Source organism: Pseudophryne corroboree, chromosome 3, assembly GCF_028390025.1.
Source record: "Pseudophryne corroboree isolate aPseCor3 chromosome 3, aPseCor3.hap2, whole genome shotgun sequence".
In the NCBI taxonomy this organism is placed as follows: domain Eukaryota; kingdom Metazoa; phylum Chordata; class Amphibia; order Anura; family Myobatrachidae; genus Pseudophryne; species Pseudophryne corroboree.
Window position 1 is genome coordinate 112,752,958 of NC_086446.1, and position 13,105 is coordinate 112,766,062.

At 41.1% G+C, this 13,105-nt stretch overlaps 45 non-coding genes and 13 pseudogenes across 45 annotated transcripts; all 58 read left to right on the forward strand.

The window, feature by feature from the left end:
- Positions 1 to 31: 31 nt before the first annotated feature.
- On the forward strand, positions 32 to 150 carry LOC135067751 (5S ribosomal RNA). Its single transcript, XR_010253961.1, has one exon. It is a non-coding gene; the product is annotated as a 5S ribosomal RNA (ribosomal RNA).
- A 107-nt stretch (positions 151 to 257) lies between these two features.
- LOC135064979 (5S ribosomal RNA) lies at positions 258 to 376 on the forward strand. Its single transcript, XR_010251273.1, has one exon. It is a non-coding gene; the product is annotated as a 5S ribosomal RNA (ribosomal RNA).
- Positions 377 to 483: 107 nt separating this feature from the next.
- Positions 484 to 602, forward strand: LOC135064402 (5S ribosomal RNA). Its single transcript, XR_010250710.1, has one exon. It is a non-coding gene; the product is annotated as a 5S ribosomal RNA (ribosomal RNA).
- A 107-nt stretch (positions 603 to 709) lies between these two features.
- Positions 710 to 828, forward strand: LOC134894478 (5S ribosomal RNA; annotated as a pseudogene).
- Positions 829 to 935: 107 nt separating this feature from the next.
- On the forward strand, positions 936 to 1,054 carry LOC135062617 (5S ribosomal RNA). Its single transcript, XR_010248965.1, has one exon. It is a non-coding gene; the product is annotated as a 5S ribosomal RNA (ribosomal RNA).
- A 107-nt stretch (positions 1,055 to 1,161) lies between these two features.
- Positions 1,162 to 1,280, forward strand: LOC135068967 (5S ribosomal RNA). The gene has a single exon (XR_010255158.1). It is a non-coding gene; the product is annotated as a 5S ribosomal RNA (ribosomal RNA).
- A 107-nt stretch (positions 1,281 to 1,387) lies between these two features.
- Positions 1,388 to 1,506, forward strand: LOC135064949 (5S ribosomal RNA). Its single transcript, XR_010251245.1, has one exon. It is a non-coding gene; the product is annotated as a 5S ribosomal RNA (ribosomal RNA).
- Positions 1,507 to 1,613: 107 nt separating this feature from the next.
- LOC135063711 (5S ribosomal RNA) lies at positions 1,614 to 1,732 on the forward strand. Its single transcript, XR_010250036.1, has one exon. It is a non-coding gene; the product is annotated as a 5S ribosomal RNA (ribosomal RNA).
- Positions 1,733 to 1,839: 107 nt separating this feature from the next.
- On the forward strand, positions 1,840 to 1,958 carry LOC135068499 (5S ribosomal RNA). The gene has a single exon (XR_010254698.1). It is a non-coding gene; the product is annotated as a 5S ribosomal RNA (ribosomal RNA).
- A 107-nt stretch (positions 1,959 to 2,065) lies between these two features.
- LOC134891010 (5S ribosomal RNA) lies at positions 2,066 to 2,185 on the forward strand (annotated as a pseudogene).
- Positions 2,186 to 2,293: 108 nt separating this feature from the next.
- LOC134892444 (5S ribosomal RNA) lies at positions 2,294 to 2,412 on the forward strand (annotated as a pseudogene).
- Positions 2,413 to 2,519: 107 nt separating this feature from the next.
- LOC135064600 (5S ribosomal RNA) lies at positions 2,520 to 2,638 on the forward strand. Its single transcript, XR_010250906.1, has one exon. It is a non-coding gene; the product is annotated as a 5S ribosomal RNA (ribosomal RNA).
- A 107-nt stretch (positions 2,639 to 2,745) lies between these two features.
- LOC135069259 (5S ribosomal RNA) lies at positions 2,746 to 2,864 on the forward strand. Its single transcript, XR_010255445.1, has one exon. It is a non-coding gene; the product is annotated as a 5S ribosomal RNA (ribosomal RNA).
- A 107-nt stretch (positions 2,865 to 2,971) lies between these two features.
- On the forward strand, positions 2,972 to 3,090 carry LOC134885371 (5S ribosomal RNA). Its single transcript, XR_010169486.1, has one exon. It is a non-coding gene; the product is annotated as a 5S ribosomal RNA (ribosomal RNA).
- A 107-nt stretch (positions 3,091 to 3,197) lies between these two features.
- Positions 3,198 to 3,317, forward strand: LOC134894137 (5S ribosomal RNA; annotated as a pseudogene).
- Positions 3,318 to 3,424: 107 nt separating this feature from the next.
- Positions 3,425 to 3,543, forward strand: LOC135069672 (5S ribosomal RNA). The gene has a single exon (XR_010255849.1). It is a non-coding gene; the product is annotated as a 5S ribosomal RNA (ribosomal RNA).
- A 107-nt stretch (positions 3,544 to 3,650) lies between these two features.
- Positions 3,651 to 3,769, forward strand: LOC135066106 (5S ribosomal RNA). The gene has a single exon (XR_010252364.1). It is a non-coding gene; the product is annotated as a 5S ribosomal RNA (ribosomal RNA).
- A 107-nt stretch (positions 3,770 to 3,876) lies between these two features.
- Positions 3,877 to 3,995, forward strand: LOC135068605 (5S ribosomal RNA). The gene has a single exon (XR_010254799.1). It is a non-coding gene; the product is annotated as a 5S ribosomal RNA (ribosomal RNA).
- Positions 3,996 to 4,102: 107 nt separating this feature from the next.
- On the forward strand, positions 4,103 to 4,221 carry LOC134900972 (5S ribosomal RNA). Its single transcript, XR_010174473.1, has one exon. It is a non-coding gene; the product is annotated as a 5S ribosomal RNA (ribosomal RNA).
- A 107-nt stretch (positions 4,222 to 4,328) lies between these two features.
- LOC135064992 (5S ribosomal RNA) lies at positions 4,329 to 4,447 on the forward strand. Its single transcript, XR_010251285.1, has one exon. It is a non-coding gene; the product is annotated as a 5S ribosomal RNA (ribosomal RNA).
- Positions 4,448 to 4,554: 107 nt separating this feature from the next.
- Positions 4,555 to 4,673, forward strand: LOC135068500 (5S ribosomal RNA). The gene has a single exon (XR_010254699.1). It is a non-coding gene; the product is annotated as a 5S ribosomal RNA (ribosomal RNA).
- A 107-nt stretch (positions 4,674 to 4,780) lies between these two features.
- LOC135063568 (5S ribosomal RNA) lies at positions 4,781 to 4,899 on the forward strand. The gene has a single exon (XR_010249895.1). It is a non-coding gene; the product is annotated as a 5S ribosomal RNA (ribosomal RNA).
- Positions 4,900 to 5,006: 107 nt separating this feature from the next.
- On the forward strand, positions 5,007 to 5,125 carry LOC135062952 (5S ribosomal RNA). Its single transcript, XR_010249293.1, has one exon. It is a non-coding gene; the product is annotated as a 5S ribosomal RNA (ribosomal RNA).
- Positions 5,126 to 5,232: 107 nt separating this feature from the next.
- Positions 5,233 to 5,351, forward strand: LOC135069260 (5S ribosomal RNA). The gene has a single exon (XR_010255446.1). It is a non-coding gene; the product is annotated as a 5S ribosomal RNA (ribosomal RNA).
- A 107-nt stretch (positions 5,352 to 5,458) lies between these two features.
- Positions 5,459 to 5,577, forward strand: LOC134885372 (5S ribosomal RNA). The gene has a single exon (XR_010169487.1). It is a non-coding gene; the product is annotated as a 5S ribosomal RNA (ribosomal RNA).
- A 107-nt stretch (positions 5,578 to 5,684) lies between these two features.
- LOC134894138 (5S ribosomal RNA) lies at positions 5,685 to 5,804 on the forward strand (annotated as a pseudogene).
- A 107-nt stretch (positions 5,805 to 5,911) lies between these two features.
- On the forward strand, positions 5,912 to 6,030 carry LOC135065004 (5S ribosomal RNA). The gene has a single exon (XR_010251297.1). It is a non-coding gene; the product is annotated as a 5S ribosomal RNA (ribosomal RNA).
- A 107-nt stretch (positions 6,031 to 6,137) lies between these two features.
- On the forward strand, positions 6,138 to 6,256 carry LOC135061356 (5S ribosomal RNA). The gene has a single exon (XR_010247739.1). It is a non-coding gene; the product is annotated as a 5S ribosomal RNA (ribosomal RNA).
- Positions 6,257 to 6,363: 107 nt separating this feature from the next.
- On the forward strand, positions 6,364 to 6,482 carry LOC135065016 (5S ribosomal RNA). The gene has a single exon (XR_010251308.1). It is a non-coding gene; the product is annotated as a 5S ribosomal RNA (ribosomal RNA).
- Positions 6,483 to 6,589: 107 nt separating this feature from the next.
- LOC135068501 (5S ribosomal RNA) lies at positions 6,590 to 6,708 on the forward strand. Its single transcript, XR_010254700.1, has one exon. It is a non-coding gene; the product is annotated as a 5S ribosomal RNA (ribosomal RNA).
- A 107-nt stretch (positions 6,709 to 6,815) lies between these two features.
- On the forward strand, positions 6,816 to 6,934 carry LOC135063570 (5S ribosomal RNA). Its single transcript, XR_010249897.1, has one exon. It is a non-coding gene; the product is annotated as a 5S ribosomal RNA (ribosomal RNA).
- Positions 6,935 to 7,041: 107 nt separating this feature from the next.
- LOC135068988 (5S ribosomal RNA) lies at positions 7,042 to 7,160 on the forward strand. The gene has a single exon (XR_010255179.1). It is a non-coding gene; the product is annotated as a 5S ribosomal RNA (ribosomal RNA).
- Positions 7,161 to 7,267: 107 nt separating this feature from the next.
- LOC135068582 (5S ribosomal RNA) lies at positions 7,268 to 7,386 on the forward strand. The gene has a single exon (XR_010254777.1). It is a non-coding gene; the product is annotated as a 5S ribosomal RNA (ribosomal RNA).
- Positions 7,387 to 7,493: 107 nt separating this feature from the next.
- LOC134900956 (5S ribosomal RNA) lies at positions 7,494 to 7,612 on the forward strand. The gene has a single exon (XR_010174457.1). It is a non-coding gene; the product is annotated as a 5S ribosomal RNA (ribosomal RNA).
- Positions 7,613 to 7,719: 107 nt separating this feature from the next.
- Positions 7,720 to 7,839, forward strand: LOC134887166 (5S ribosomal RNA; annotated as a pseudogene).
- Positions 7,840 to 7,946: 107 nt separating this feature from the next.
- LOC135067653 (5S ribosomal RNA) lies at positions 7,947 to 8,065 on the forward strand. Its single transcript, XR_010253864.1, has one exon. It is a non-coding gene; the product is annotated as a 5S ribosomal RNA (ribosomal RNA).
- Positions 8,066 to 8,172: 107 nt separating this feature from the next.
- On the forward strand, positions 8,173 to 8,291 carry LOC134890422 (5S ribosomal RNA; annotated as a pseudogene).
- Positions 8,292 to 8,398: 107 nt separating this feature from the next.
- Positions 8,399 to 8,517, forward strand: LOC135065027 (5S ribosomal RNA). The gene has a single exon (XR_010251319.1). It is a non-coding gene; the product is annotated as a 5S ribosomal RNA (ribosomal RNA).
- A 107-nt stretch (positions 8,518 to 8,624) lies between these two features.
- Positions 8,625 to 8,743, forward strand: LOC135070093 (5S ribosomal RNA). The gene has a single exon (XR_010256268.1). It is a non-coding gene; the product is annotated as a 5S ribosomal RNA (ribosomal RNA).
- A 107-nt stretch (positions 8,744 to 8,850) lies between these two features.
- On the forward strand, positions 8,851 to 8,969 carry LOC135068606 (5S ribosomal RNA). Its single transcript, XR_010254800.1, has one exon. It is a non-coding gene; the product is annotated as a 5S ribosomal RNA (ribosomal RNA).
- A 107-nt stretch (positions 8,970 to 9,076) lies between these two features.
- On the forward strand, positions 9,077 to 9,195 carry LOC134885457 (5S ribosomal RNA). Its single transcript, XR_010169570.1, has one exon. It is a non-coding gene; the product is annotated as a 5S ribosomal RNA (ribosomal RNA).
- A 107-nt stretch (positions 9,196 to 9,302) lies between these two features.
- Positions 9,303 to 9,421, forward strand: LOC135065039 (5S ribosomal RNA). Its single transcript, XR_010251330.1, has one exon. It is a non-coding gene; the product is annotated as a 5S ribosomal RNA (ribosomal RNA).
- Positions 9,422 to 9,528: 107 nt separating this feature from the next.
- Positions 9,529 to 9,647, forward strand: LOC135068502 (5S ribosomal RNA). Its single transcript, XR_010254701.1, has one exon. It is a non-coding gene; the product is annotated as a 5S ribosomal RNA (ribosomal RNA).
- A 107-nt stretch (positions 9,648 to 9,754) lies between these two features.
- On the forward strand, positions 9,755 to 9,873 carry LOC134892445 (5S ribosomal RNA; annotated as a pseudogene).
- A 107-nt stretch (positions 9,874 to 9,980) lies between these two features.
- On the forward strand, positions 9,981 to 10,099 carry LOC134887500 (5S ribosomal RNA; annotated as a pseudogene).
- Positions 10,100 to 10,206: 107 nt separating this feature from the next.
- Positions 10,207 to 10,325, forward strand: LOC135068583 (5S ribosomal RNA). The gene has a single exon (XR_010254778.1). It is a non-coding gene; the product is annotated as a 5S ribosomal RNA (ribosomal RNA).
- A 107-nt stretch (positions 10,326 to 10,432) lies between these two features.
- On the forward strand, positions 10,433 to 10,551 carry LOC135065050 (5S ribosomal RNA). Its single transcript, XR_010251342.1, has one exon. It is a non-coding gene; the product is annotated as a 5S ribosomal RNA (ribosomal RNA).
- A 107-nt stretch (positions 10,552 to 10,658) lies between these two features.
- On the forward strand, positions 10,659 to 10,778 carry LOC134896083 (5S ribosomal RNA; annotated as a pseudogene).
- Positions 10,779 to 10,885: 107 nt separating this feature from the next.
- Positions 10,886 to 11,004, forward strand: LOC134886639 (5S ribosomal RNA). The gene has a single exon (XR_010170719.1). It is a non-coding gene; the product is annotated as a 5S ribosomal RNA (ribosomal RNA).
- A 107-nt stretch (positions 11,005 to 11,111) lies between these two features.
- LOC134893458 (5S ribosomal RNA) lies at positions 11,112 to 11,230 on the forward strand (annotated as a pseudogene).
- A 107-nt stretch (positions 11,231 to 11,337) lies between these two features.
- LOC135065062 (5S ribosomal RNA) lies at positions 11,338 to 11,456 on the forward strand. The gene has a single exon (XR_010251354.1). It is a non-coding gene; the product is annotated as a 5S ribosomal RNA (ribosomal RNA).
- Positions 11,457 to 11,563: 107 nt separating this feature from the next.
- Positions 11,564 to 11,682, forward strand: LOC135068989 (5S ribosomal RNA). Its single transcript, XR_010255180.1, has one exon. It is a non-coding gene; the product is annotated as a 5S ribosomal RNA (ribosomal RNA).
- A 107-nt stretch (positions 11,683 to 11,789) lies between these two features.
- LOC135068584 (5S ribosomal RNA) lies at positions 11,790 to 11,908 on the forward strand. The gene has a single exon (XR_010254779.1). It is a non-coding gene; the product is annotated as a 5S ribosomal RNA (ribosomal RNA).
- A 107-nt stretch (positions 11,909 to 12,015) lies between these two features.
- LOC135065074 (5S ribosomal RNA) lies at positions 12,016 to 12,134 on the forward strand. The gene has a single exon (XR_010251365.1). It is a non-coding gene; the product is annotated as a 5S ribosomal RNA (ribosomal RNA).
- A 107-nt stretch (positions 12,135 to 12,241) lies between these two features.
- LOC134888161 (5S ribosomal RNA) lies at positions 12,242 to 12,360 on the forward strand (annotated as a pseudogene).
- A 107-nt stretch (positions 12,361 to 12,467) lies between these two features.
- On the forward strand, positions 12,468 to 12,587 carry LOC134894830 (5S ribosomal RNA; annotated as a pseudogene).
- Positions 12,588 to 12,694: 107 nt separating this feature from the next.
- LOC135067654 (5S ribosomal RNA) lies at positions 12,695 to 12,813 on the forward strand. The gene has a single exon (XR_010253865.1). It is a non-coding gene; the product is annotated as a 5S ribosomal RNA (ribosomal RNA).
- Positions 12,814 to 12,920: 107 nt separating this feature from the next.
- LOC135065086 (5S ribosomal RNA) lies at positions 12,921 to 13,039 on the forward strand. The gene has a single exon (XR_010251376.1). It is a non-coding gene; the product is annotated as a 5S ribosomal RNA (ribosomal RNA).
- Positions 13,040 to 13,105: the final 66 nt, after the last annotated feature.

The following is a 13,105-nucleotide window of genomic DNA, read 5'->3' on the forward strand; positions in this document are numbered from 1 at the left end:
TAGAAAAGTTCTAACAGAAACCACAAAGCTCATCTACAGCCACACCACTCTGGATACGCCCAATCTCATCTGATCTTGGAAGCTAAGCAGTGTTGGTCCTGGTTAGTACTTGGATGGGAGACCACCTGGGAATACAAGGTGCTGTAGATATTTTTATACTACCAACACCGTTCTGTTGATGCATTCCATTTTAAAACGTATTCATTTATGAACCAGTAGTTAGAAGTAGAAAAGTTCTAACAGAAACCATAAAGCTAATCTACAGCCACACCACACTGGATACGCCCAATCTCATCTGATCTTGGAAGCTAAGCAGTGTTGGGCCTGGTTAGTACTTGGATGGGAGACCACCTGGGAATACAAGGTGCTGTAGATATTTTTATACTACCAACACCGTTCTGTTGATGCATTCCATTTTCAAACGTATTCATTTATGAACCAGTAGTTAGAAGTAGAAAAGTACTAACAGAAACCATAAAGCTCTTCTACAGCCACACCACACTGGATATGCCCAATCTCATCTGATCTTGGAAGCTAAGCAGTGTTGGGCCTGGTTAGTACTTGGATGGGAGACCACCTGGGAATACAAGGTGCTGTAGATAATTTTATACTGCCAACACCGTTCTGTTGATGCATTCCATTTTAAAACGTATTCATTTATGAACCAGTAGTTAGAAGTAGAAAAGTTCTAACAGAAACCAGAAAGTTCATCTACAGCAGCACCACACTTGATATGCCCAATCTCATCTGATCTTGAAAGCTAAGCAGTGTTGGACCTGGTTAGTACTTGGATGGGAGTCCACCTGGGAATACAAGGTGCTGTAGATAATTTTATACTGCCAACACCGTTCTGTTGATGCATTCCATTTTAAAACGTATTCATTTATGAACCAGTAGTTAGAAGTAGAAAAGTTCTAACAGAAACCACAAAGTTTATCTACAGCCACACCACATTGGATATGCCCAATCTCATCTGATCTTGGAAACTAAGCAGTGTTGGGCCTGGTTAGTACTTGGATGGGAGACCACCTGGGAATACAAGGTGCTGTAGATATTTTTATACTGCCAACACCGTTCTGTTGATGCATTCCATTTTCAAACGTATTCATTTATGAACCAGTATTTAGTAGTAGAAAAGTTCTAACAGAAACCACAAAGCTCATCTACAGCCACACCACACTGGGTACGCCCAATCTCATCTTATCTTGGAAGCTAAGCAGTGTTGGGCCTTGTTAGTACTTGGATGGGAGACCACCTGGGAATACAAGGTGCTGTAGATATTTTTATACTGCCAACACCGTTCTGTTGATGCATTCCATTTTCAAACGTATTCATTTATGAACCAGTAGTTAGAAGTAGAAAAGTTCTAACAGAAACCACAAAGCTCATCTACAGCCACACCACACTGGATACGCCCAATCTCATCTGATCTTGGAAGCTAAGCAGTGTTGGGCCTGGTTAGTACTTGGATGGGAGACCACCTGGGAATACAAGGTGATGTAGATATTTTTATACTGCCAACACCGTTCTGTTGATGCATTCCATTTTCAAACGTATTCATTTATGAACCAGTAGTTAGAAGTAGAAAAGCTCTAACAGAAACCACAAAGCTCATCTACAGCCACACCACACTGGATACGCCCAATCTTATCTGATCTTGGAAGCTAAGCAGTGTTGGGCCTGGTTAGTACTTGGATGGGAGACCACCTGGGAATACAAGGTGCTGTAGATATTTTTATACTACCAACACCGTTCAGTTGATGCATTCCATTTTCAAACGTATTCATTTATGAACCAGTAGTTAGAAGAAGAAAAGTACTAACAGAAACCATAAAGCTCTTCTACAGCCACACCACACTGGATATGCCCAATCTCATCTGATCTTGGAAGCTAAGCAGTGTTGGGCCTGGTTAGTACTTGAATGGGAGACCACCTGGGAATACAAGGTGCTGTAGATAATTTTATACTGCCAACACCGTTCTGTTGATGCATTCCATTTTCAAACGTATTCATTTATGAACCAGTAGTTAGAAGTAGAAAAGTACTAACAGAAACCATAAAGCTCTTCTACAGCCACACCACACTGGATATGCCCAATCTCATCTGATCTTAGAAGCTAAGCAGTGTTGGGCCTGGTTAGTACTTGGATGGGAGACCACCTGGGAATACATAGGTGCTGTAGATAATTTTATACTGCCAACACCGTTCTGTTGATGCATTCCATTTTCAAACGTATTCATTTATGAACCAGTAGTTAGAAGTAGAAAAGTTCTAACAGAAACCACAAAGCCACATCTATAGCCACACCACACTGGATACGCCCAATCTCATCTGATCTAGTAAGCTAAGCAGTGTTGGGCCTGGTTAGTACTTGGATGGGAGACCACCTGGGAATACAAGGTGCTGTAGAAATTTTTATACTACCAACACCGTTCTGTTGATGCATTCCATTTTCAAACTTATTCATTTATGAACCAGTAGTTAGAAGTAGAAAAGTACTAACAGAAACCATAAAGCTCTTCTACAGCCACACCACACTGGATACGCCGAATCTCATCTGATCTTGGAAGCTAAGCAGTGTTGGGCCTGGTTAGTACTTGGATGGGAGACCACCTGGGAATACTAGGTGCTGTAGATAATTTTATACTGCCAACACCGTTCTGTTGATGCATTCCATTTTAAAACTTATTCATTTATGAACCAGTAGTTAGAAGTAGAAAAGTTCTAACAGAAACCAGAAAGTTCATCTACAGCAACACCAAACTGGATACGCCCAATCTCATCTGATCTTGGAAGCTAAGCAGTGTTGGGCCTGGTTAGTACTTGGATGGGAGACCACCTGGGAATACAAGGTGCTGTAGATATTTTTATACTGCCAACACCGTTCTGTTGATGCATTCCATTTTAAAATGTATTCATTTATGAACCAGTAGTTAGAAGTAGAAAAGTTCTAACAGAAACCAGAAAGTTCATCTACAGCAACACCACACTGGATACGCCCAATCTCATCTGATCTTGGAAGCTAAGCAGTGTTGGTCCTGGTTAGTACTTGGATGGGATACCACCTGGGAATACAAGGTGCTGTAGATATTTTTATACTATCAACACCGTTCTGTTGATGCATTCCATTTTCAAACGTATTCATTTATGAACCAGTAGTTAGAAGTAGAAAAGTACTAACAGAAACCATAAAGCTCTTCTACAGCCACACCACACTGGATATGCCCAATCTCATCTGATCTTGAAAGCTAAGCAGTGTTGGTCCTGGTCAGTACTTGGATGGGAGACCACCTGGGAATACATAGGTGCTGTAGATATTTTTATACTGCCAACACCGTTCTGTTGATGCATTCCATTTTCAAACGTATTCATTTATGAACCAGTAGTTAGAAGTAGAAAAGTTCTAACAGAAACAACAAAGCTTATCTACAGCCACACCACACTGGATACGCCCAATCTCATCTGATCTAGGAAGCTAAGCAGTGTTGGGCCTGATTAGTACTTCGATGGGAGACCACCTGGGAAAACAAGGTGCTGTAGATATTTTTATACTACGTACACCGTTCTGTTGATGCATTCCATTTTCAAACGTATTCATTTATGAACCAGTAGTTAGAAGTAGAAAAGTTCTAACAGAAACCATAAAGCTCATCTACAGCCACACCACATTGGATACGCCCAATCTCATCTGATCTTGGAAGCTAAGCAGTGTTGGGTCTGGTTAGTACTTGGATGGGAGACCACCTGGGAATACAAGGTGCTGTAGATATTTTTATACTGCCAACACCGTTCTGTTGATGCATTCAATTTTCAAATGTATTCATTTATGAACCAGTAGTTAGAAGTAGAAAAGTTCTAACAGAAACCACAAAGTTCATCTACAGCCACACCACATTGGATACGCCCAATCTCATCTGATCTTGGAAACTAAGCAGTGTTGGGCCTGGTTAGTACTTGGATGGGAGACCACCTGGGAATACAAGGTGCTGTAGATATTTTTATACTGCCAACACCGTTCTGTTGATGCATTCCATTTTAAAACGTATTCAATTTTGAACCAATAGTTAGAAGTAGAAAAGTTCCTTCAGAAACCACAAAGTTCATCTACAGCCGTACCACACTGGATACGCCCAATCTCATCTGATCTTGGAAGCTAAGCAGTGTTGGGCCTGGTTAGTACTTGGATGGGAGACCACCTGGGAATACAAGGTGCTGTAGATATTTTTATACTGCCAACACCGTTCTGTTGATGCATTCCATTTTCAAACGTATTCATTTATGAACCAGTAGTTAGAAGTAGAAAAGCTCTAACAGAAACCACAAAGCTCATCTACAGCCACACCACACTGGATACGCCCAATCTCATCTGATCTTGGAAGCTAAGCAGTGTTGGGCCTGGTTAGTACTTGGATGGGAGACCACCTGGGAATACAAGGTGCTGTAGATATTTTTATACTACCAACACCGTTCTGTTGATGCATTCCATTTTCAAACGTATTCATTTATGAACCAGTAGTTAGAAGTAGAAAAGTACTAACAGAAACCATAAAGCTCTTCTACAGCCACACCACACTGGATATGCCCAATCTCATCTGATCTTGGAAGCTAAGCAGTGTTGGGCCTGGTTAGTACTTGAATGGGAGACCACCTGGGAATACAAGGTGCTGTAGATAATTTTATACTGCCAACACCGTTCTGTTGATGCATTCCATTTTAAAACGTATTCATTTATGAACCAGTAGTTAGAAGTAGAAAAGTTCTAACAGAAACCATAAAGCTCTTCTACAGCCACACCACACTGGATACGCCCAATCTCATCTGATCTTGGAAGCTAAGCAGTGTTGGGCCTGGTTAGTACTTGAATGGGAGACCACCTGGGAATACAAGGTGCTGTAGATAATTTTATACTGCCAACACCGTTCTGTTGATGCATTCCATTTTAAAACGTATTCATTTATGAACCAGTAGTTAGAAGTAGAAAAGTACTAACAGAAACCATAAAGCTCTTCTACAGCCACACCACACTGGATACGCCGAATCTCATCTGATCTTGGAAGCTAAGCAGTGTTGGGCCTGGTTAGTACTTGGATGGGAGACCACCTGGGAATACTAGGTGCTGTAGATTATTTTATACTGCCAACACCGTTCTGTTGATGCATTCCATTTTAAAACTTATTCATTTATGAACCAGTAGTTAGAAGTAGAAAAGTTCTAACAGAAACCAGAAAGTTCATCTACAGCAACACCAAACTGGATACGCCCAATCTCATCTGATCTTGGAAGCTAAGCAGTGTTGGGCCTGGTTAGTACTTGGATGGGAGACCACCTGGGAATACAAGGTGCTGTAGATATTTTTATACTGCCAACACCGTTCTGTTGATGCATTCCATTTTAAAATGTATTCATTTATGAACCAGTAGTTAGAAGTAGAAAAGTTCTAACAGAAACCAGAAAGTTCATCTACAGCAACACCACACTGGATACGCCCAATCTCATCTGATCTTGGAAGCTAAGCAGTGTTGGTCCTGGTTAGTACTTGGATGGGATACCACCTGGGAATACAAGGTGCTGTAGATATTTTTATACTATCAACACCGTTCTGTTGATGCATTCCATTTTCAAACGTATTCATTTATGAACCAGTAGTTAGAAGTAGAAAAGTACTAACAGAAACCATAAAGCTCTTCTACAGCCACACCACACTGGATATGCCCAATCTCATCTGATCTTGAAAGCTAAGCAGTGTTGGTCCTGGTCAGTACTTGGATGGGAGACCACCTGGGAATACATAGGTGCTGTAGATATTTTTATACTGCCAACACCGTTCTGTTGATGCATTCCATTTTCAAACGTATTCATTTATGAACCAGTAGTTAGAAGTAGAAAAGTTCTAACAGAAACAACAAAGCTTATCTACAGCCACACCACACTGGATACGCCCAATCTCATCTGATCTTGGAAGCTAAGCAGTGTTGGGCCTGGTTAGTACTTGGATGGGAGACCACCTGGGAATACAAGGTGCTGTAGATATTTTTATACTGCCAACACCGTTCTGTTGATGCATTCCATTTTAAAACGTATTCAATTTTGAACCAATAGTTAGAAGTAGAAAAGTTCCTTCAGAAACCACAAAGTTCATCTACAGCCGCACCACACTGGATACGCCCAATCTCATCTGATCTTGGAAGCTAAGCAGTGTTGGGCCTGGTTAGTACTTGGATGGGAGACCACCTGGGAATACAAGGTGCTGTAGATATTTTTATACTGCCAACACCGTTCTGTTGATGCATTCCATTTTCAAACGTATTCATTTATGAACCAGTAGTTAGAAGTAGAAAAGCTCTAACAGAAACCACAAAGCTCATCTACAGCCACACCACACTGGATACGCCCAATCTCATCTGATCTTGGAAGCTAAGCAGTGTTGGGCCTGGTTAGTACTTGGATGGGAGACCACCTGGGAATACAAGGTGCTGTAGATATTTTTATACTACCAACACCGTTCTGTTGATGCATTCCATTTTCAAACGTATTCATTTATGAACCAGTAGTTAGAAGTAGAAAAGTACTAACAGAAACCATAAAGCTCTTCTACAGCCACACCACACTGGATATGCCCAATCTCATCTGATCTTGGAAGCTAAGCAGTGTTGGGCCTGGTTAGTACTTGAATGGGAGACCACCTGGGAATACAAGGTGCTGTAGATAATTTTATACTGCCAACACCGTTCTGTTGATGCATTCCATTTTAAAACGTATTCATTTATGAACCAGTAGTTAGAAGTAGAAAAGTTCTAACAGAAACCATAAAGCTCTTCTACAGCCACACCACACTGGATACGCCCAATCTCATCTGATCTTGGAAGCTAAGCAGTGTTGGGCCTGGTTAGTACTTGAATGGGAGACCACCTGGGAATACAAGGTGCTGTAGATAATTTTATACTGCCAACACCGTTCTGTTGATGCATTCCATTTTAAAACGTATTCATTTATGAACCAGTAGTTAGAAGTAGAAAAGTTCTAACAGAAACCATAAAGCTCTTCTACAGCCACACCACACTGGATACGCCCAATCTCATCTGATCTTGGAAGCTAAGCAGTGTTGGGCCTGGTTAGAACTTGGATGGGAGACCACCTGGGAATACTAGGTGCTGTAGATAATTTTATACTGCCAACACCGTTCTGTTGATGCATTCCATTTTAAAACTTATTCATTTATGAACCAGTAGTTAGAAGTAGAAAAGTTCTAACAGAAACCACAAAGCTTATCTACAGCCACACCACACTGGATACGCCCAATCTCATCTGATCTTGGAAGCTAAGCAGTGTTGGGCCTGGTTAGTAATTGGATGGGAGACCATCTGGGAATACAAGGTGCTGTAGATATTTTTATACTGCCAACACTGTTCTGTTGATGCATTCCATTTTCAAATGTATTCATTTATGAACCAGTAGTTAGAAGTAGAAAAGTTCTAACAGAAACTGCAAAGCTCATCTACAGCCACACCACACTGGATACGCCCAATCTCATCTGATCTTGGAAGCTAAGCAGTGTTGGGCCTGGTTAGTACTTGGATGGGAGACCCCCTGGGAATACAAGGTGCTGTAGATATTTTTATACTGCCAACACCGTTCTGTTGATGCATTCCATTTTCAAATGTATTCATTTATGAACCAGTAGTTAGAAGTAGAAAAGTTATAACAGAAACCACAAAGCTCATCTACAGCCACACCACACTGGATATGCCCAATCTCATCTGATCTTGGAAGCTAAGCAGTGTTGGTCCTGGTTAGTACTTGGATGGGAGACCACCTGGGAATACATAGGTGCTGTAGATATTTTTATACTGCCAACACCGTTCTGTTGATGCATTCCATTTTCAAACGTATTCATTTATGAACCAGTAGTTAGAAGTAGAAAAGTTCTAACCGAAACCACAAAGCTTATCTACAGCCACACCACACTGGATACGCCCAATCTCATCTGATCTAGGAAGCTAAGCAGTGTTGGGCCTGATTAGTACTTGGATGGGAGACCACCTGGGAAAACAAGGTGCTGTAGATATTTTTATACTACGTACACCGTTCTGTTGATGCATTCCATTTTCAAACGTATTCATTTATGAACCAGTAGTTAGAAGTAGAAAAGTTCTAACAGAAACCATAAAGCTCATCTACAGCCACACCACACTGGATACGCCCAATCTCATCTGATCTTGGAAGCTAAGCAGTGTTCGGTCTGGTTAGTACTTGGATGGGAGTCCACCTGGGAATACAAGGTGCTGTAGATATTTTTATACTGCCAACACCGTTCTGTTGATGCATTCCATTTTCAAATGTATTCATTTATGAACCAGTAGTTAGAAGTAGAAAAGTTCAAACAGAAACCACAAAGCTCATCTACAGCCACACCACACTGGATACGCCCAATCTCATCTGATCTTGGAAGCTAAGCAGTGTTGGGCCTGGTTAGTACTTGGATGGGAGACCACCTGGGAATACAAGGTGCTGTAGATATTTTTATACTGCCAACACCGTTCTGTTGATGCATTCAATTTTCAAATGTATTCATTTATGAACCAGTAGTTAGAAGTAGAAAAGTTCTAACAGAAACCATAAAGCTCATCTACAGCCACACCACAATGGATACGCCCAATCTCATCTGATCTTGGAAGCTAAGCAGTGTTGGGTCTGGTTAGTACTTGGATGGGAGACCACCTGGGAATACAAGGTGCTGTAGATATTTTTATACTGCCAACACCGTTCTGTTGATGCATTCAATTTTCAAATGTATTCATTTATGAACCAGTAGTTAGAAGTAGAAAAGTTCTAACAGAAACCACAAAGTTCATCTACAGCCACACCACATTGGATACGCCCAATCTCATCTGATCTTGGAAACTAAGCAGTGTTGGGCCTGGTTAGTACTTGGATGGGAGACCACCTGGGAATACAAGGTGCTGTAGATATTTTTATACTGCCAACACCGTTCTGTTGATGCATTCCATTTTAAAACGTATTCAATTTTGAACCAGTAGTTAGAAGTAGAAAAGTTCCTTCAGAAACCACAAAGTTCATCTACAGCCGCAGCACACTGGATACGCCCAATCTCATCTGATCTTGGAAGCTAAGCAGTGTTGGGCCTGGTTAGTACTTGGATGGGAGACCACCTGGGAATACAAGGTGCTGTAGATATTTTTATACTGCCAACACCGTTCTGTTGATGCATTCCATTTTCAAACGTATTCATTTATGAACCAGTAGTTAGAAGTAGAAAAGCTCTAACAGAAACCACAAAGCTCATCTACAGCCACACCACACTGGATACGCCCAATCTCATCTGATCTTGGAAGCTAAGCAGTGTTGGGCCTGGTTAGTACTTGGATGGGAGACCACCTGGGAATACAAGGTGCTGTAGATATTTTTATACTACCAACACCGTTCTGTTGATGCATTCCATTTTCAAACGTATTCATTTATGAACCAGTAGTTAGAAGTAGAAAAGTACTAACAGAAACCATAAAGCTCTTCTACAGCCACACCACACTGGATATGCCCAATCTCATCTGATCTTGGAAGCTAAGCAGTGTTGGGCCTGGTTAGTACTTGAATGGGAGACCACCTGGGAATACAAGGTGCTGTAGATAATTTTATACTGCCAACACCGTTCTGTTGATGCATTCCATTTTAAAACGTATTCATTTATGAACCAGTAGTTAGAAGTAGAAAAGTTCTAACAGAAACCACAAAGCTCATCTATAGCCACACCACACTGGATACGCCCAATCTCATCTGATCTAGTAAGCTAAGCAGTGTTGGGCCTGGTTAGTACTTGGATGGGAGACCACCTGGGAATACAAGGTGCTGTAGAAATTTTTATACTACCAACACCGTTCTGTTGATGCATTCCATTTTCAAACTTATTCATTTATGAACCAGTAGTTAGAAGTAGAAAAGTACTAACAGAAACCATAAAGCTCTTCTACAGCCACACCACACTGGATACGCCCAATCTCATCTGATCTTGGAAGCTAATCAGTGTTGGGCCTGGTTAGAACTTGGATGGGAGACCACCTGGGAATACTAGGTGCTGTAGATAATTTTATACTGCCAACACCGTTCTGTTGATGCATTCCATTTTAAAACTTATTCATTTATGAACCAGTAGTTAGAAGTAGAAAAGTTCTAACAGAAACCACAAAGCTTATCTACAGCCACACCACACTGGATACGCCCAATCTCATCTGATCTTGGAAGCTAAGCAGTGTTGGGCCTGGTTAGTAATTGGATGGGAGACCATCTGGGAATACAAGGTGCTGTAGATATTTTTATACTGCCAACACTGTTCTGTTGATGCATTCCATTTTCAAATGTATTCATTTATGAACCAGTAGTTAGAAGTAGAAAAGTTCTAACAGAAACTGCAAAGCTCATCTACAGCCACACCACACTGGATACGCCCAATCTCATCTGATCTTGGAAGCTAAGCAGTGTTGGGCCTGGTTAGTACTTGGATGGGAGACCACCTGGGAATACAAGGTGCTGTAGATAATTTTATACTGCCAACACCGTTCTGTTGATGCATTCCATTTTAAAATGTATTCATTTATGAACCAGTAGTTAGAAGTAGAAAAGTTCTAACTGAAACCAGAAAGTTCATCTACAGCAACACCACACTGGATATGCCCAATCTCATCTGATCTTTAAAGCTAAGCAGTGTTGGTCCTGGTCAGTACTTGGATGGGAGACCACCTGGGAATACATAGGTGCTGTAGATATTTTTATACTGCCAACACCGTTCTGTTGATGCATTCCATTTTCAAACGTATTCATTTATGAACCAGTAGTTAGAAGTAGAAAAGTTCTAACAGAAACCACAAAGCTTATCTACAGCCACACCACACTGGATACGCCCAATCTCATCTGATCTAGGAAGCTAAGCAGTGTTGGGTCTGATTAGTACTTGGATGGGAGACCACCTGGGAAAACAAGGTGCTGTAGATATTTTTATACTACGTACACCGTTCTGTTGATGCATTCCATTTTCAAACGTATTCATTTATGAACCAGTAGTTAGAAGTAGAAAAGTTCTAACAGAAACCATAAAGCTCATCTACAGCCACACCACACTGGATACGCCCAATCTCCTCTGATCTTGGAAGCTAAGCAGTGTTCGGTCTGGTTAGTACTTGGATGGGAGTCCACCTGGGAATACAAGGTGCTGTAGATATTTTTATACTGCCAACACCGTTCTGTTGATGCATTCCATTTTCAAATGTATTCATTTATGAACCAGTAGTTAGAAGTAGAAAAGTTCAAACAGAAACCACAAAGCTCATCTACAGCCACACCACACTGGATACGCCCAATCTCATCTGATCTTGGAAGCTAAGCAGTGTTGGGCCTGGTTAGTACTTGGATGGGAGACCACCTGGGAATACAAGGTGCTGTAGATATTTTTATACTACCAACACCGTTCTGTTGATGCATTCCATTTTCAAACTTATTCATTTATGAACCAGTAGTTAGAAGTAGAAAAGTACTAACAGAAACCATAAAGCTCTTCTACAGCCACACCACACTGGATACGCCCAATCTCATCTGATCTTGGAAGCTAAGCAGTGTTGGGCCTGGTTAGAACTTGGATGGGAGACCACCTGGGAATACTAGGTGCTGTAGATAATTTTATACTGCCAACACCGTTCTGTTGATGCATTCCATTTTAAAACTTATTCATTTATGAACCAGTAGTTAGAAGTAGAAAAGTTCTAACAGAAACCACGAAGCTTATCTACAGCCACACCACACTGGATACGCCCAATCTCATCTGATCTTGGAAGCTAAGCAGTGTTGGGCCTGGTTAGTAATTGGATGGGAGACCATCTGGGAATACAAGGTGCTGTAGATATTTTTATACTGCCAACACTGTTCTGTTGATGCATTCCATTTTCAAATGTATTCATTTATGAACCAGTAGTTAGAAGTAGAAAAGTTCTAACAGAAACTGCAAAGCTCATCTACAGCCACACCACACTGGATACGCCCAATCTCATCTGATCTTGGAAGCTAAGCAGTGTTGGGCCTGGTTAGTACTTGGATGGGAGACCACCTGGGAATACAAGGTGCTGTAGATATTTTTATACTGCCAACACCGTTCTGTTGATGCATTCCATTTTCAAACGTATTCATTTATGAACCAGTAGTTAGAAGTAGAAAAGTTATAACAGAAACCACAAAGCTCATGTACAGCCACACCACACTGGATATGCCCAATCTCATCTGATCTTGGAAGCTAAGCAGTGTTGGTCCTGGTTAGTACTTGGATGGGAGACCACCTGGGAATACAAGGTGCTGTAGATAATTTTATACTGCCAACACCGTTCTGTTGATGCATTCCATTTTAAAATGTATTCATTTATGAACCAGTAGTTAGAAGTAGAAATGTTCTAACTGAAACCAGAAAGTTCATCTACAGCAACACCACACTGGATATGCACAATCTCATCTGATCTTGAAAGCTAAGCAGTGTTGGTCCTGGTCAGTACTTGGATGGGAGACCACCTGGGAATACATAGGTGCTGTAGATATTTTTATACTGCCAACACCGTTCTGTTGATGCATTCCATTTTCAAACGTATTCATTTATGAACCAGTAGTTAGAAGTAGAAAAGTTCTAACAGAAACCACAAAGCTTATCTACAGCCACACCACACTGGATACGCCCAATCTCATCTGATCTAGGAAGCTAAGCAGTGTTGGGCCTGATTAGTACTTGGATGGGAGACCACCTGGGAAAACAAGGTGCTGTAGATATTTTTATACTACGTACACCGTTCTGTTGATGCATTCCATTTTCAAACGTATTCATTTATGAACCAGTAGTTAGAAGTAGAAAAGTTCTAACAGAAACCATAAAGCTCATCTACAGCCACACCACACTGGATACGCCCAATCTCATCTGATCTTGGAAGCTAAGCAGTGTTGGGCCTGGTTAGTACTTGGATGGGAGACCACCTGGGAATACAAGGTGCTGTAGATATTTTTATACTACCAACACCGTTCTGTTGATGCATTCCATTTTCAAACGTATTCATTTATGAACCAG